Source organism: Lissotriton vulgaris, chromosome 5 (genome assembly GCF_964263255.1).
Source record: "Lissotriton vulgaris chromosome 5, aLisVul1.2, whole genome shotgun sequence".
In the NCBI taxonomy this organism is placed as follows: domain Eukaryota; kingdom Metazoa; phylum Chordata; class Amphibia; order Caudata; family Salamandridae; genus Lissotriton; species Lissotriton vulgaris.
This window is the reverse complement of record NC_141693.1, coordinates 754,985,109-755,003,894: the sequence shown is the minus strand read 5'-3', so window position 1 is coordinate 755,003,894 and position 18,786 is coordinate 754,985,109. Positions and strand designations below refer to the sequence as shown.

General features: G+C 44.2%; 1 protein-coding gene across 2 annotated transcripts in view; it reads left to right on the top strand.

The window, feature by feature from the left end:
* LOC147711508 (tyrosine-protein kinase STYK1-like) overlaps positions 1–18,786 on the top strand; it is a 346,279-nt gene that overhangs the window by 192,580 nt on the left and 134,913 nt on the right. The window lies entirely within an intron of this gene.

The following is an 18,786-nucleotide window of genomic DNA, read 5'->3' as shown; positions in this document are numbered from 1 at the left end:
GCACCGCCATCCATATTATGATGTGCAAATATATAGGCCTTTCCACGGCGACAATGCTGCCATGGAAGGCCAGCGAAAATTACTTTGGGGGCCCATTACGGGCCCTCTGGGGGATGGAGGGGGGGGCTGGAGTTGGGGGGTACCTATGGCACCCCCCTACATTGCCTTACACAAGGTGGCAGGCACCGCGTGGTGCCTGTCACGTTGTGCATGGCAATGCAGACCATGCACTTTTAACATTGCGGACGGAGCTGCACCCAGCAGCACCGTCTGCAATGGTAAAGGCCAGAATGCACCCGCCAGTGTGGCCGGCGCATTCTAATTGGCCTCGTGGGACCGCTGCACCTCTGGCAGTCGGTCCCATTTTCCGTTACGTTGGCGGGCGGACATCGTAATGGGGCCCTAAGCTCTTAAGTACCCATACCTAGAATGGGAAAGATACTATTCTTTTAAAGCAGGTAATATAGATTATGCAACGCATTTAGGCAAATGAATTCTAGTGTTGATGAATATTTGGTTCACTGATAGAATATTGTTGCAAAAAACATTGATGTAAAAAATATCGAGAAAAAAATGTAGAATGAAAAAATATCGACTCCCTATACTTAAACAGGTAGGAACAAAAATATTTAATCAAAAATATCGAAGTTAAAAATATAGATGTAAAAATATTGATTAAAAATATAAATAAAAGAAAATAATATATATTAAATATATTTAATATTATCTTTAACTAAATTAATTAAATTGAATATAAATTTCAACTAAATATAAAAAAGAATCTTAATCTAAAAAAATATAAACACACAAACATAATAATTTATACTTATACATATATTTACTTGAAATAATTGATCAACTATTATCTTTATTGAATTTTTAAACTTTTAAATTATATAAAAATAAAATATATACATACATCAATAATTTAAAATAAAAAAAAACATTGTATAACTAATTAAAACATTAAACTATTAACCCTTTGCATGCTGATGACGGAACCGCTCCGTCATCAGCTGCGGGTGCGCTGTGCTGATGACGGAGCGGTTCCGTCATGGCCCAGCCGCCGCGCCTGCGCGGCGCTGATTTCGCGCCTGCGCGGGCGTTCTAAAGAGCGGGGCGGGTCATGACGGAACCGCTCCGTCACCAGCATAGCTCAACCGCGGCTGGTGACGGAGCGGTTCTGTCACCAGCATGCGGCCGCCGCGCGGCCGCCCCGCCCTTTTAGCGCTGCGGCGGAATAGCCGCCGCAGCGAAGGGGTTAAAACAAAATTAAAACGTACAATTTGCAATACAATTAATACAACAGTAGGGAAAATGTTGGATAGAGAAATAATTAAATTTACTATTCCAACTCCAGTGAGTGCAACAGTAGGGGAAGTGCTGGATAGTGGAGGGGTAAAAACTAGTATTCCCACTCCAAAGAGTGCAACAGTAGAGAAAGTGTTGCATAGCGGAGGGGTAAAATTTACTAATCCCACTCCAGTGAGTGCAATAGTAGGGTAAATGTTGGATAGCTAAAGAGTTAAATTTACTATTCCAGTTCCAGTGAGTGCAATAGTAGGAAAAATGTTGGATAGCGGAGGGGTAAAAATTAGAATTCCCACCCCAGTGAGTGCAACATCAGGGAAAGTGTTGGATAGCGGAGGGGTAAAAATTACTATTCTCCCGCCCAGGGATTGCAACAGTAGGGAAATTGATGGATAGTGGAGGGGTAAAATTACTATTCCCATTCCAGTGATTGCAACAGTAGGGAAAGTGCTGGATAGTGGAGGGGTAAAAATGACTATTATATTACATTTATTATTTGTAAATGTTAACATTTTTAAAATAATTCTAACTATGTTTTCTTTAATTTTATCAATAATTTAATTAATTTTATATTAATTTTAAGACATTAAAAAAATCTGTATTTTTATACAACTATATTTTTAACAAAGATATTTTGGTATCAATATTTTGGTACTTACCTGAATGGAGGTAGAAAGTCGATATTTTGTCCATCAATATTTTGATCACGATATTCTGGTACCTCGATATTTTAACTGACGATATTATGTCAGTGATCCCATTTAAACAATTGAAAAAATTAAATAATCTTAAAAATAAATAAACAGTATTTAAAAAATATAGCAATTTAAACAGCAAAGAATTACTGTTTTTTATCATCCAAAAATTTGTGGATGTCTTCAGAGCCAGTAGTATTACCTTACCGCACATTATACGGTTGGAAATTTCACTTTTCAGGGCTGTGCAAAGAATTTGTAATAACATCCTCAGCAAATGCACAATTTGCTACTTTTAGACTATCTGTTCACCATACCTGCTACAGAGTCAGTAGTGGATGTTTTTATTTAAATATTCAAATTGCATACACTGAAATGTGTGGATGCCTCAGTGGTGTTTTCTCAAAGGGATTTTGAAGCACTGCACAGATAAAAAACAAGCAAGTTGTGGTTTGTAAGTAGATAAATCAGTATTACTTAAAGGAATTGATGTGACAACATTAAGGGCCCAATTGCGATCTTGTTTTGAAAGCCCTATGGCCGACTCGGTCCCATTGAGCTTTCCGACCAACTCGTGCTTCTGGGCTCCATGCGCCCGAGTACGATGCAGGTACGCGCTGATGGACTCGGGTCACTCAGAGCCCCACTGAAGTCAATGGGAGCCTGTTGAACGTTGCGTACATAGGCTTCCGTTGTGGAAAAAGGACGTCGCAGAAAAGGGTGCCCCTGTCGTGGGGACCTACCGGTGCCCTCAGCACCGTACATGCACGAGTAGGGGGGACCCTTGGGTCCCACCTGTGACCGAGTCGTATGGCTACGGGTCAAGGGAGGCCTGCTACAGCCCACGAAGTCCGCTTCCCAGAGCTTTTTCGAGTCGAATGTTCGGAGTCGATCAGGCTGCTTGACGCGCACATTGTATTGGACCCATTCGCTGCACAAGCCGGCTATGTTGTAGTCATCCAGAGGGCTTCACTGATGGGTACGAGTTGCTCGGAGTACGAGGCGATATTTACATCTAACTCGCTCGCTCGTACGGCAGGATGAGTCAGTCGGAAATCGCACTCGTCACTTGGACTTGCTCCTGACGGATGCCGTTAGGAGCCTTTCCGAGCGAGATCAGAATCTGGCCCTAATACGTGAAAAGAAGCAATAAGGTGGGGATACTCCTTCAGCCGCGGTCCATGCTGGTAAGAGCGGTGGGGCCGGATGGGGTGGGGGGATATAGACATATGACCACGAGAGAAAATTATTTATTTCATTTTTACTCTCTGTTGTCTGGCGAATCCCCCCCAACCTGTCTGGCCCCACCGCTGTTACCTGCAGGGGCCGCTCCAGATCATAAATCCAAACACAGTATATATACAAGAGTAAGTAACCTAGGCTGTCACAATATTAAGAATATTTTTCAAAGCACTATAATGTTGCTTAACATCCATCTCTAAGTGGTAGCAGATCATGCTGTGTAGGCAACCTGAGGAAATGGGAACTTCAGCGATGTAATGATCTCCAACATGTCAACAATGGTCCAGATGAGTGGATACCTACTGCTGGAATGCTCAAAGTTAGATTCTAGACTTCAGATTATGCTTGACTTTAATCCTGTGGATATGCTATTTATTTGTAGACTTTTAAAATACATAACAAATAGTTACAGTCCATCTTACAGCCTTTTAGCTGAAAGACCACTTTCTTAATAAGTAGAGTAGTCTTGTTCACTGACACTTATGAAGTAAATGTTTTTCTTTAACCACTTGGATGCTAGGCGTTTTCCCGCTGTGTGCTGGAAAATGCCATTTTAGTGGCACCATGACGAGCTCAGCTCGTCATCAGCACACGACCCCCGTGGGTGATGACGAGCTGAGCTCGTCATCAGCATCGAAGGGGTTAAAAGTGTGGTCCTCGGGTTCTTTTTGAAAATGACAAAGTTCTTCCTGAAAATGCCAAAGTTATTTTGGGGTTTCTGCTTGGCACTGAATGTGTTGCAGTGTTAGCACCTTGAACTTTTAACACGTCTACCCGTCTTTTAATGGCCAAGGCTTGGGATCAATGATTGACTGATTGGAGGTTCTTAGATTTCTGGATGAAGTGTAGTGAGATGCTAAGAGTGGTGGTAGGTTCTGCTTTTTCCTTAACAGGTTTTATACAAGATGCACAAGAGTTCAAGCTCTCAGCTGGAGTCAGTTATCTTAGAAAGATGTATACCGCGCATGGCTGCCCTATGTTGGGGCCTCCTAGCGGAATGTATGACGTTACAACGCATACATTTACAACGCATGCCTTTACAACACAGTTTTTACATCGCAACATCCTTTACAACGCACTCCATCACATAGCATGACACTGCATCACATTTTTAGAAACTACCTTTACAACGCATTCCCACATCGCATTATACCTTTACAACGCATACCATTACAACGCATACTATTACATTGCATTTAAGGTAAGTATTGGATAGTATAGGGGTAAAAATTACTATTCGAACTCTAGGTGGTGCAACAGTAGGGTAAGTGCTGGATAGTGTAGGGGTAAAAATTACTATTCTAACTCCAGGGGTTGCAACAGTAGGGTAAGTTTTGGCTAGTGTAGGGGTACTATGCATTGTAATGGTAGTTGTAATGGTATGCGTTGTAATGCCTGCATTGTAGTGACATGCAATGTTGTGTCATGTGATGTAGTGTCATGCGTTGTAATGTCTGCGTTGTAATGACATGCATTGTAAAGGATGTTGCGTTGTAATGACTGCATTGTAAGTGTAGTCCGATCTAATGCTTGCGTTGGAAAGTATGTTTCCCCTCCTAGCGATTACCTGCTACTACTGAAACATTGCATAACAAAACCAAGTTTAGACTGAGAACAGCCAAGCTTTCAGCTATTTCCTAAATCTGAGGTGATTCTATACTTTCCGTAGGTGAGTGGGCAGATCCATAGCATCGGAGCTATAGCTCGAAGGCAGCATCCTTCTTTTCTAGCCTTTTCGAAATGGGGTACCACAACCATTTATGGTCTGCTGATCTTAATGCCATGGTGAGGTAATAGGACTGGAGCAAGGAAAACAAATTGGGCATACCCAGCTTATTCATGATCCGATGAACCAAACACAAAGCTTTGAACTAGATACGTTTCTTCTTCAGAAACCGGTGCAAAGAGTGAATTTGAGGAAGAGAGAACAGAATTTTGGCATTTGATATAAAATCTTGCTGCCACATTGTGAATAATCTGCAGTCTATTTTCACATGTCTAGTGGTACCTAAATACAGAAGATTGGAGTGATCATGGCACAAGATGATTAGAGACAGGATGATATTCTTCTGCACCAGTGGGCAGAAAAAGCCTATAATGCTTATAAGGCTTCTCAGGATGCCAAAACAGCCAGATATCAGTGCTTTGACTTGTGACTCAAAAGATAAAGAATCGTCCAACCATATGCCCAAATGTTTGATAGTCGATTTGGGCTTTAGGGCGACTCCAACAGGATGGGCTGCAAGCGAACACCTCACTCTTGCAAATGTTTTTTAGCACAAGGATTTCAGTTTTATTAGCATTCAACTTTAACCAGTTGGAATGCATCCATTCAGCAACGGCTGACATAAAATTCTTGAAATTGACAGAAACCTCTTAATTCCCGACAGACAGGGATTTGATGAGGTGGGTATCATCTGCGTAATATACTATGTTATCCCAAACAAATTCACCTCTTCAACTAGTGGCGTTACATAGATATTAAAGAGTGTTAGACTTATGGCTGAGCCTTGAGGGACACTATACTCTAGGGTCCACTTGCTAAATGTAATGGGTTGAGATATCACCTAGAAAGACCGATCCTTTAGAGAAGCGGCAGGCTAAGCCACATGTTACCTCAGAACCTAACCTCATATTTACGGCTCAAGAGCACCTCATGGGACACTGTGTCGAAAGCTGCAATACAGCAGAATAAGCGCCACAGAACCTTCCTCATCATCTACCTGCTTAAGCTCTTTGGTCACGTTAAGAAGAGTAGAGTCTATACTGTTGGCTGGTCTAAGCCATTCTGCGAAGGACTGAATACCTGATATTCTTCTAAAAGTCGACCAAGAGATTATCATGTGTTTCTCTACCACTGTAGCCAAAACATGTAATAGAGAGATTGGTCGATAATTTTCAGGCATGGGATGATCTAGGATAGATTTTTTAGAAGCGGGATAACTTTTGCATGCGTCCAAGCAATAGGCACCACGGCAGTGGAGATCAAAAATGTGTCTAGGCTTCAAATATAGGGATGAGATTGTCGTCAGCTGTTAGCACTAGGTCTGGTTTCATTGGATCATCAGGGCATACCAACTTTACCTTGCGCATAACATCTCTATATGAATCCACATTCAACAATTCAAACTCCGCAAGACTGCCACACTGAGGCATCTACCGATATTTAAAGTCAAAAGTACGAAGCTGTGGCTAGAGCTCTCATCAGGAAAAATTAGCATAAATATTGTTAATCTTCTTCATAACATAATCTGCAACCCTTTTACATGTTTCGTCCGATGCTTCACGGATATATGAATTAGCTTCAGGCTCCAACAGGCTTTGAAGTATGGTGCAGATCTCTTTAGGGGATTGCTACTTCTCACAATTGTATCCACATAGAAATCAAAACATGCCAAAACGTGCCAAATCATCTTATGGTAAACTTTAATGGTGTTCATATAGTACTTTTTTGGCCATAGTTTAATAATATTTCCTCACATGCTTTCACCTTACAACATTATTTTTCCTCAATCAGTTACACATTAAACCAAGGGGCAAATGGACTCTTTTTCTGCGTATTCATTCCCACAGGAATCAGAGCATCCAAAGCTGATACTAGCCAGACATTCTTCTTCTTTACTGCAATCTCAATATTTAAATCAAATTTAGGAATGCTCTTCTGGATCAAATTACAAAAACTATTGATATCTAGTTTATGTGATTGCCTGCCTATTTATGTTTTAACTTCTTCCAGCCCTGATGCAGAAGATGCTGCCAGGTTTATGGGAACCACATATTTGTCTGAGTTTTCAACTGGAAAAGGCATGGACACCTGCAGGTTTGTAACGTTGGAAAAGACAAGACCCAGCAACTGCCCACCTTATGTGTGGGACCCATTATTAATTAGGAGAACTGAATATCTGTGAGATATGGGAGACTCAGGGGCCCTTTTTTTTAACAACGGAGGGACTAGAGAGGGACAATGTTTAACGGGGTCCAGTGTACAAGTCCACCAACTAGTAACACAAAGAGGGTACAAAGTTCCCCGGGAAGAGTGACAGAAAGGAAGTGCGTGTACTAGAAAGAAGGGGGAATCCCCTTGTTGGAACTAAAACCCTCACACACCCAGATAACTAGGTCTCATGCTTCATCATATGGGTTCTGCTCCTCGTCAGACTGGCGCTGCAATGTCTGACTGGCTCCCGAAACCGGAGCTCTTTATCGGAGATCTTTTGTTCCGGCCATATGCTGCTCTGCGCCCTGATCGGATGCTGTACGTGGGGTAGGTTCCAACGGCCAGGACCGTGCGCCGCCGAAGGTACCATACCTTGACAGCCGGTCCCACGGGAGCAGACTGTGGGGTACCTTAGGGACTTCTCTGGGGTCGCAATATTTCAGCAGGACCAATCGGCCTGCATTCCGGTATTACCGATCAAAGAAGGTTGTATACCATATTGCAAGTTTTAATAATTTTTTCACTGTGTGGTACTATTCACCGAGGTCCTGAGGAATTGCCATCACGGCAAGAAACATGTCGACCTAACCAGAGGGTAGTAGTTAATATGCTCGGATAGTTTCAGGGCATTTATCTCCCCTCCCACCTTTTAATCAAGGGAGTCTACCACGTGAATAAAGTAGATTGTGGACTGACCCACCTTTTTTAATTTCACATTCTCACGTCATGACCACACCTCCCCGTCCTCTCACACGCATGCACCATATGGCCGGAACAAAAGATCTCCGATAAAGAGCCCCGGTTTTGGGAGCCCGTCAGACATTGCAGCGCCAGACTGACGAGGAGCAGAACCCATATGATGAAGCATGACACCAAGTTATCTGGGTGTCTGAGGGTTTTAGTTCCAACAAGGGGATTCCCCCTTCTTTCTAGTACACGCACTTCCTTTCTGTCACTCTTCCCGGGGAACTTTGTACCCTCTTTGTGTTACTAGACTCAGGGGCCCCTCAATACATTCTGCTGAGGTGACTCATCATTTTGCGCTGTGCCACTGCCTGTACCGCTCGTAGCCTCGCAGTATAATCAGTTTTGCCCCTTCATCTAGGCACTTTGCCACTCCAGTCACAATGATAACAACTTTTTTGTCAAAAGTGGTTCAAGGTCGACCTTAACGCCCAGGATGAAGGCAGTGCCTGAACACTGCTGTTTTCAATTGTTCACCTCTAGACCAGTTCTATTGTGCCAAAGAAACGCAGATTCTTGAAAAGGTATTGGAGCTGCAAACTAAAGTGGAGCAGAAAACCACAGTTTGGGAGTCTGACACACTAGGACGAGCGAGCATGGTAGAGTCCATGCATAACGTTTTCCAGTGGTTGTCGTTGGTGAGCCACACTTCTAGCTTTCAGGGACCAAGAGTTATTTTTCTGCATCAGACTTTGATACAGAGCACGAGAGAGAAAAGCAGATAAGAGAGAAAGAAAGCGGTATAGCAATTTGGGAGATCGGGGAGCTAGGAAGACGCAGGAATGAAAACTAACATTGAAGAGTGTGATAAAGACTACAAGTGTAGAGTGATGGAAGAAAGCGGTATGAAGTGGAATCAAAACCAAGCAGCCAAGCACTTGTTTATTTATTTATCTTCTTTTTGTTTATTTTAACAAATTAAGCTGTTCTGATAGTACTGAATGAACCATGTGATTTGGAACTATTGACATTAAATCCTCTGTGCCAGTATAGTTAACTATTATATGAAGAATTTTACCTTTACCTCTCTTGTTTCAAGAACTTAGGGGTGATTACGATTGCAGGCGGACTTCAGTCTGCCCACCATGGTAGCGGGGATTGGGACCGCCCGCCTGTAATTCGGTGGTCCCGCACCCCTTATTAGGTTGAGACTGCCACCATGGCGGTCGCATCCAGCAACTTAACAATGCGGCGGGTGCTACTGGCTGTTTCACCTGCCACACTGCTAAATAGCTATGTCGTGCATTTCTATGCACAACGTAGCAGGCACCAAGTGGTGTCTGCCAACTTGTGCATGGAAATGACCCCCCAGTGCACAAATATCTCCCCAAATTCAAAGGGGGCCTGCAATTGGGCCCCAAAACCAATCCCCGCCAGCCTTTCCATGACGGTTCCACCACCATGGAAAGGCTGGCTGAAGCCCACATTGTAATTTGGCGGACAGTTCCTGCTAGGCACTGCCACCATTTTACTCAAAGTGAACCGCCCACTTGGCAATCGGCCTTTTGCCTCTGGTGGAGGAGTGGCGGGCAGTCTCTGCACCTGCCACGTTCGCGGACTGATTTCCCCCTGTCATCCTGATTTGGCGGGGGAAATCGTCGCTCGTGGTTGAGGGCCTGCTACCGCGCGGATGGCAGTGGTGGGCCTTCACCATCATAATCGCCCCCTTAGTTCCACTTTAGTCAACTAACATGTTGGAGCTTGAAAGACCGCTATGACGACCAAGGTACTAATGGCTCCAGCACCTATCTGATATGCATAATAAAACAAGCATTGGCATTGGTCTTGCCTTTGGGACTTAACTGGATTTGCAAATGCTTTTAGTCGGTACTGCACAGCATCGGTAATAAGCAATGTTTGTTGCTGATGCCTTTTAGTAAAAAATAAGGTGCATTGCTATGGCGGCTGTTGATGATCTTGTCATTCTAGGCTAATAGAGGCCATGTCTTTTTGCATTAAATTCACTATGTCCTCCTCAATGGCAGGACCATGGACCTTGATGGCAGGACTATGGAGCAAGAGGTCTATAGACCTCCAAATACTTTGACGGTCCACTGGCAGCAATTGTATGATAGCATTGCCGATCTTTCACTGAGGCATACTAATTTCACAGTTCTTGCTGATTTTAACGTCCACATGGACTATGTGAACTCCCCCGCAGCGGTCCAACTGGAGATACCCTTAAAGTGTTAAACCTGTTTCAAAATGTACTCCTTCCCACACATGAAGCTGGCCACACTCTTGATTTACTTTTTACAAATGATAACACACTTCAGGTAGAGGATCCGTCACCGGTTATTTGGTCAGACCACTGGTTGGTCCCTTTTCAGCTTACTTGGGACGTCTGTAATTACCACTCTAGTTCTTCTGCTAAGGACAGGAGAAACTGGAGGAAGATTTCATCTGAGTCTATGAGCTGTGCGCTATATAAGACTCCCCCTAGACTTTCAGGCGATTAGAGCCATGATGCCTCTGCCTTCAATGAATGGGTTAATTCAGCCCTTGATAAAAAGCCCCTATCAAGACTATGAAATTAGTAAGGAATAAACCTACGGCTCCCTGGTTTACCATGGAGCTCTGTATGGAAAAAAAGCCTATGTAAGAGGCTGGAGCGCATCTGTCGTAAAAATTATGAACCCTCAGGCAAATGCGAATACAAAGGAGCACTGAGTAAATTCCATAGCCTGAAGTGTAAGCTCATTAGGGACTATGTCGCAAAGCAGATCAAGTGCTCAGATAATTCTGCAAAAGAAGTCTTTAAGTTATTCCAAGGCTTTATGAAACCAAAAGCCCTGAAGAGCACTATCCCCCCATCTCTTTCTCTCTGTGAAAATCTAGCAACTTTCTTCCAGGATTTAAAAAAAAGTATTTATTCATCTTCTCCATCATCGGGATTGCCCGATATGGCAACTCATTCCCCATTTGGGATGGAAGCGTCACAAGGTGAACTAAATAAAATAAAGACAGGCTTCTCCGTTAGACTCATGCCCCGCCAGACTTTTCAAGCTATTAGCGCCCTGGCTCAACTCCACACTAAACTCCATCTGGAACTCCTCACTTGAGACTCGGGTCTAGCCAACTAGTTGAAAAAAGATTATGTTCAGCCTATCCTCAAGAAAGAGGACGGTGACCCAGCAGAGTTAAATACAATTTAGGCCCATATCTCTTTTCCCAGCCCCGGCCAAAATTCTGGAAAAAGAAGTGCAGAGACAACTCTCAGACTTCCTGGAATCGAACAACCATCTTCACGATTCTCAGTCTGGATTTAGGTTGGGTTACAGCATGGAGACAGCTTTACTTGAAGTGGCCGAATAGATCAGTGAAACCTTATATCAGGGCAGCTGTGCAATGCTGGTGCTGTTGGATTTGTCCGCAGCCTTTGACACGGTGTCTCACAGGATCCACCTGAACAGACTCCATCACTTAGGAGTGACCGGAACTGTTCTGGCATTGTTCCGTTCATTTCTTGAGGGTCGCTCTCAACAAGTGATTCTTCATCCCCATGTCTCTAGTTCCAGTCCCCTGATGTGCAGTGTCCCCCCAGGGTTCAGCTCTGAGCTCTACACTTTTTAATGTTTATCTGACCCCCCTCGCATCAATTGCCGAGCAGTGTGGGGTGAAAGTTGTCTCGTATGCCGATGATACACAACTGGTGTTCTCTTTTAGAGAGCACAACGAGATAGCTTTCGCCAGTTTTAGACAGTGTCTTTTAAATATCGCATCTTGGATGATGAACAACTGCCTAAAATTAAACACTGACAAGACAGAGGTCTTAGTTTTTTAATCAATCTCCTCCGTCCCCACCCACGTTGTGGTGGCCGTCTGAGTGAAATCTGCCTCCATTACCAGTTCCCTCGGCTAGGAACCTAGGGTTCAAGTTCGACTCCCAACTGACTGGCAAGGCGCAAATTGCCCATGTCTCCTTACAGTGTTTTTGGAAACTAAAGGCTCTGCAAATATTTCTCTACTTTCTGCCTATGGATTGCAGCAAGTCAGTAGTGCATGCATCAGTCACATCTCATCTTGACTATGCTAACAGCCTCTATCTTGGTATCCAGAGTACTTGATTAAGAAACTACGGCTAATCCAGCAAGGCGGCATCCAGGTTGATTAGGAATGTGTCGCTACAACATCATATTACCACCCACCTGAGCAGTCTACATTGGCTGACGGTGAAGAGAAGAGTGGAGTTCAAAGCTCTGGTCTTGGTACGTAAACCCAGTACTTGTAAACCACATACTTGTATAGCGCACGATCTTCCCCAAAGGGGTATTTCGGTGCTGGGGGAAATTTGGGAAGATTAAGCGGTCTATTGCCCAGAGTTGCATGGTGCTGGGCAGACCCCTGCCGCTGGAGCCGGGGATTGAACTGTGATCCCCTGCGTCCAGTGTCAGTCGCCCTGGCCGCGGCGCCACAGAGCAGTTAGAGGGACTGGTCCTCAATACCTGCGGCGGAGACTTCAGAAAAATAGCCAATACAGAGTCCTCAGATCTAATGGTCAGAATCCTTTGGTTACTCCCCGTTTTGCGAAGGCCAGGATAGGTGGCCATGCTTTTTCAGTAAAAGCCGCTACCTTGTGGAACTCCATGCCCAACCATTTGAGAAACATGAACTCGGAAACCGTGTTTAGGAAAGTAATGATAACTCGGCTATTTGGCCTGCCTTAGAGTAAACGGTCTATGCCAGTCTCCTTTCTCCTCAGGTAGGATATGCTGCTAGCACTGGGACACTTCCGTTGGAGGTAGCCATGCGCTCTATAAGCTTCAATAATAATAATAATAGAATATGCTTGCATCACCCATACATGTTTAATCTAATCAATCGGGCCTCCTCCAGTGCCCTAGTAGTAAAAGGGCACAGTTTTGGCAGAGTAGTAACCTGTGAGCCATACTAAACAGACATGAGCATTTAACCAGATATTTTTACTTTAAAGATGATGGGAATTAATCATTTAGCAATTGGCTTTTCAAATAGCGTTTTCTATTGCAGGTTTATGTAGGAAAGTAGGATTCTGCTTCTTATGGTTACCCCCACTTTTTCCTTGATGTAGCACTTTTTTTGACTAGTCTGACTGGGACCTCAGTCTATATGCTTTCTCCTTTAAATTGTCATGCATGAACTCTGGTACACTCCAGATTATAAGTCCTTAGTATATGGAACCCATGTACCCTGGGCATAGGTACCCCAGAGGGCTCCCATGGGCTGAAGCATGAATTATGCCACCCATGAGAGGCCATGCAAAATGGAACTACAGGTCTGCTACTGCAACCTGTGTAAGCTGATACTTGCATCACTTACTTTAGATATGGGTTCACTATATCTGTAGGTCACCACACTTAAATATTATAAGTCACCCCTATAGCAGGCCTTATCAATCCTAAAGGCAGGGTGCTGGGTTTTACATGAGAGGGTGCCCCTGTGTTGTACTTTGTACATGAAGACACTGGTAGCCATGTTGTAAGTTTCTAAGTCTTCTTTATTAGTTCCAAGTCAAGTGGTATCAATCAAGGATTAGCCATGTACCAGCTACTACACCAGCCCCACCAGGAGCAGCCTGCCTAGCTGCTCAGCCCATCTCCAGCTGTCACCACTCATCCACACAGGCCCCCAGGCATTCCATTCATCACATTCACACCAACATTCCATTACCATCTCTCGCTCTGGCTGAGCAGCTAGGAGGACCTAGGCTGATTTACATATACATGTAAACCTTAGGATATAACATTATCCCTTTCCTCTTAAAATGAAACAAAACTTAAAATTTTAAAGAAAAGAACCATACACAAAAAAGCCATAATGTTCATAACTAAGGGATGAAAATGAATTCAAAACATCACCAGAGAGTGAACAATGCAAACAGGAAAAGATGGGCAAAAAAACGACATATTAAAAACATGCATCAAAATTCCCCATGAAAATTATTAAGAATATTTAGTTATTAAACCATCAAACAATGTCAAAAGGCAGAGAAGCAAACTATCACTGCGTACTTTTGGGAAGGAAAAAACATTGTCAAGCAATATTAAATTTCGAACTAGCAATAACCTCATCCTTTCCCAAAAATACCAAAGAAAATAATGTAGTAAAGGGTGCACACACCCCACAACAAACACCGAGGCCAGAAACAGACAACAAGGGTGAACCAACACTACAAATACACGTGTACCACAATATTGACCACATTGAAGATACACACAGTGAGGCGCAGGGTGACCTACACACGACAACATCTGAAGCGCGGGGCAACTTACACAGGACAACATGTGACGTGCAGGGTGACTTACACACAACAACATCTAACAACATGACACAGGACAACATGTGAGGCGCAGGACAACTTACATACATACAAACATATAAGACGTGCAGTGAAAGGCGACTTACCAACACAACACAAGAAGATGGGAACCACCCACCAAGACCAGAACCACCCTCATCTAAGGGAGAACCTGTGATGTTCACCCACCAGGAGACTTGGACGGCCCAACCATAAAACAACTTAAAACTGTGGCATCACGAAGTACTAATGAAACTGTACTATAAATAATGCAATTGCAATATAATTAAATAGAATACTGTACCTTACGCCGGTTAGCGACCTCACACCCAAATAAAACTATTCTGGGAACACACTAGTATAGTAAACTCACATTAAACTTGTAAATCAATTAAAGCCAGTAGAGATAAAACCACAGAATGTCCCAAGCGTGCAACATTACAGTGTACAATACTAATAAAATATCTTCATAAATAGACTTCAACCCTAGGAGGGTGAAACAAATAGAATAAAGCAGTGTAAATAAATCTACTACTTTCTGTTCAAGTGGAAACAATTAAGAAAACACAGCCAAGTAAATTACCACTGAAGAATGTGTGTCCGAACCAAATTGTCAGCGAAGCACACAGAGATAATAGACAGCTGACATGATAAAAGCCTCCAGAGCGTGAGACAGATAGACTATGCAGCAGGCAACTCCAGTGTGTCAATGACTGTAATAAAAAAAATAATAGTCACAGTCACTTGAACTTTACCAAAACGTGGAATGCAGAAGCAGAACCGCTGAACAAAATGGTAACCCTCAAGAAAACAAGACCTCTTCAAGCTCCACAAACTGCCTTCACTTGCAAGTGGCACAAACGTTCCTGGCTTCCCAAAATGTGGTTTGTTAGTTAACCTTGCTCATTTCCCAATAGCGGTGAAAACAGGAGGAATGAATAGGCAAGATTTTGGCACGCATGCGCTATGTGTGCTGGGTAGTTTGCGGTGCGTCCGAGCTGGCTTGCATCTGTTCTGATTTAGGAGCATACTGGCAAAAAAAAGTTCTGTGAGACTGTCAGACTGGAGAACTCCCACACCGTAACTCACCACAACCCCAAGCTTTTTTTTTCATACAAATTATATTACAACCAACAAAGCAGCGTGGTTGGCAAATTGAAGCAGCGTGGTTGGCAATTCGTCGGAACATAGTGGCTGACAACCACAAGATGGCAGCACATTGCAGTCCAGTTGGATGGCTCCCGGCACGTCTGTGCATATAGTTCCATGAGGCAGCAGTCAAGAAACCAGAGGACCGACCTGAACGTCACAGGAGATCCGTGGAGACTGCTGGAGTGACTAAGCAGGTAAGACTGTGCACTGATAAAGACACGTGCCAGGATTTTTTGAAGAACTAGTGAAGCGGTCAAACTGGCGCCGGCAGAAAATTGGCTCAAAAGAGGACAACAATGAGAGACGAAATGGTGCTGACCAATGGTCCTAAGCTAACGCACCACACGTGGCCTAGGAGCTCCAAAAACGTTGTACTCTCACTCCAAATCTGATAAACATGGTGATCATCACTGTAGAGCAGAGAGTGCAGTGTCTCACCATAAAACTAAGCAGACCTGCGTAGCATGTGCACGGTAGACAGTAATTACCATCATTAGTCACAAAATGCAGACCAAAGCACTTCTCATGCGCCAAGCTTATAATGTAGATGCATTGTACAGGGTCTATTTCGATTTTTTTTTTAAAGTAAATTGATCCCCAGGCACATTACTTCTATAGCATTAAAAGACAATACAAGTACTTTCTATGTGCCAACAAAATACCAATTTCATTCACTGAGTTAGTCCATAACTCACAACTTGAACAGCCACAGTTCCTTTACTCAGTAGATACATCCATACTACAGATACAAAAGGAAGTGGTAGGGTGAAGTTCAAACCATTCATACCCTAACATACAGACCATACCTGTGGTCAAATCCTTTGAGCAAATTCAGACTGGACACACTCGGTTGTTGGGGCCGTCCGAAGAAATGGACCCTATTTGGGCTGGCTTGCCCGTAACTCCATAATGCTTAATGTAGTTGCTTCCTTTTCTTGTAGTTTTGCTGGTTACTGTTGTTCTTTGTAGTTTCTTGTTTTCTGTAAAGTCCTTAAGCACACTTGGGTCCAGGTTTGCTCATCGCCAAAAAGATGTACTTTGTACTTGAAGACACTGGTAGCCATGTTGTACGTTTCTAAGTCTTCTTTATTAGTTCCAAGTCAAGTGGTATCACTCAAGTATCAGCCATGTACCAGCTCCTACACCAGCCTCACCAGGAGCAGCCTGCCTAGCTGCTCAGCCCATCTCCAACTGTCACCACTCATCCACACCAACATTCCATTACCATCTTACCATCTCTCACTCTGGCTGAGCAGCTGGAGGACCTAGGCTGATTTACATATAAATGTAAACCTTAGGATATAACACCCTGCATGAGCAGAGCCCCTCTGCAGCCTTCAGAGACTATTCTCCCGGGTTGTCTGTGACTCAGCCGGACACATAGGTAGAGATGCATTATAACCTCATGGTAAATGCTATATCGAAAACGGCTGCATAGAAACATATTGTGTTTGGTATCAAACACCTTGGAATCATACCTCCACACCGGTAATCGGTGTGGCAGGTTTGATTCCACCCTTCTGAAGCAAGTTTCGTGAGGTCACTGGTCTATCTGGTGCAATCCTTCCCGACCAGGACAGCACAAAATGGATGCTGCAGACCAGAGACATATTTCTGCCCTTCTGCTGCTGAGCCAAGCTCGGGCAGAGGAAGGCAGCACAATAGGCATCCTGTCACGGGTTGTGACCACTTCCCAGACAGTATTTAATGTATTGGGGCTGGGTGGGTACACTCTGAGAGTGCCTGAAAGGCTGCACCTGGGGCATATTTGGTGTCCCTGTGCATAGTCCAGCTCAAACCAGTTCTGGGAGCCATTGGCTTATGCTGTGGCACAAAACCCCCCTCTGTCCTATCCCTCCCCTAAGAGGGTCCCCATAATCTGTCCAACCCTCTCCTGTGGGTAAAAAAGGGCTTACCTGACTGTAGCTCTTTAGATTTTACGTGGACAAGATTCTACAAGAAGAAACCACTGACCTTCAGTCGTCTGGACACACTGGACTTCGCTGGACTTCGACTGGGCCCGACTTCATCCCCCTCTTCGTACAAAGCTCCATCTGTGCCCTTGCTCCATACAGGCTCTGTGCAGGACCCATGGTGCACTAATGACAAGTGAAGAATCTCCTTTGGGGTGAAGGAGTCACTCCCCTGCATTTGCAGGCACTTCAACTCCACTGACGGGTCTGCTGCTCCAGAGCTCCTGCAGACTCTGAAGATTCCAGCAACACAGGAGGTGGATTGCGAAGGATCCTGAGATTGGTCTTCCCTCTCAGCAAATTTGAGGCCAGTATCCCTCGTGGGGACTGCATTACACAAACGCCTGTGTACCAGGTCTATTTGCAGTTGCATATGCTTGTTGGTATTTCCCGAGCCTGTGCATCAGACTCCGTGTAGACCTGTCCCTGAGCAGTTTTTGCACCAAAGAACTCTGGCCTACTCACACTGAGCGCTCCATTGGCTGGTACTTTGCAATCTTGCTCGAGGTCCCCTTGCAATTCCTGGTCATTCGGCCTGTGGGTCCTCCTGAGGGTCATCCTGATTTCTGTTGGGATTTGCTAGTTGCTCCAGGTGTGCCCTGACTCCCCATTGCTTGGTGAGTGCCCTGGACCTTGCTGGTCTCCACCGTACCCTGCTTGACCTTCCTGTGTGAGTTGTTTTTGCCAAGGCTTGTTGGTGCTCTAGCTGGACACCGACCCCTCAGCACTCGACATCCTTTGTGTGGCAGCTCATATCTGGCTCCTGGTTGTCGTTGACATCTCCTGGTCCTCGTGCTGCAGAGTCAAACATCAGTTCTTCACACCTGAAGCACCTGACATCGGTGGGCATTCGCCTACCGAGCCCCTGGTCACTCTGAAATGACCGAGACTCTGGCCCCTCTGCTTTCAGGTTCATCCCTTCCAGGCTTGGATTCCACCAGACCCCTTTCACCTTCACGGCAGCAGTACTTTTTCGCAGCCCTCCATTGAGAACTACAGCGGTTTCCGACACCACTCCAGACCAAGGCACCCGGCTCCTCTGGTATAGGTAACTTGGGTACTATGGTATCCACGGGTGGGGTGGCTCTCCAACCGCTTAAGTTCCAAAGGGTTTCCTCAAATTCCTTTGAGAAGGGTCCTTAAACTGTAAAATTGCAACTGCGACTTCCCCAAGGGCATGTGTGTGTGTAAAATGAAACTTTCAAAAATGCACTTTTGTGCATTTTTGAAAGTTTTCACAAATTACCATGAAGGTCAACTTCATGGTAATTTACCTCTCCCTATTTGCGAATTCGCAAATTTAAAATGTTCATGCATTGCATTTAAGAAATCTCAAATTGCGATTTCTTAAATGCAATCGCAATTTTAGAAATCGCAACGGGATTGCGATTTCTAAAATTGCGAAAAACATGATGCATCCCAATTTTGTAAATTGCATTTGCAAACGGCCGAAAA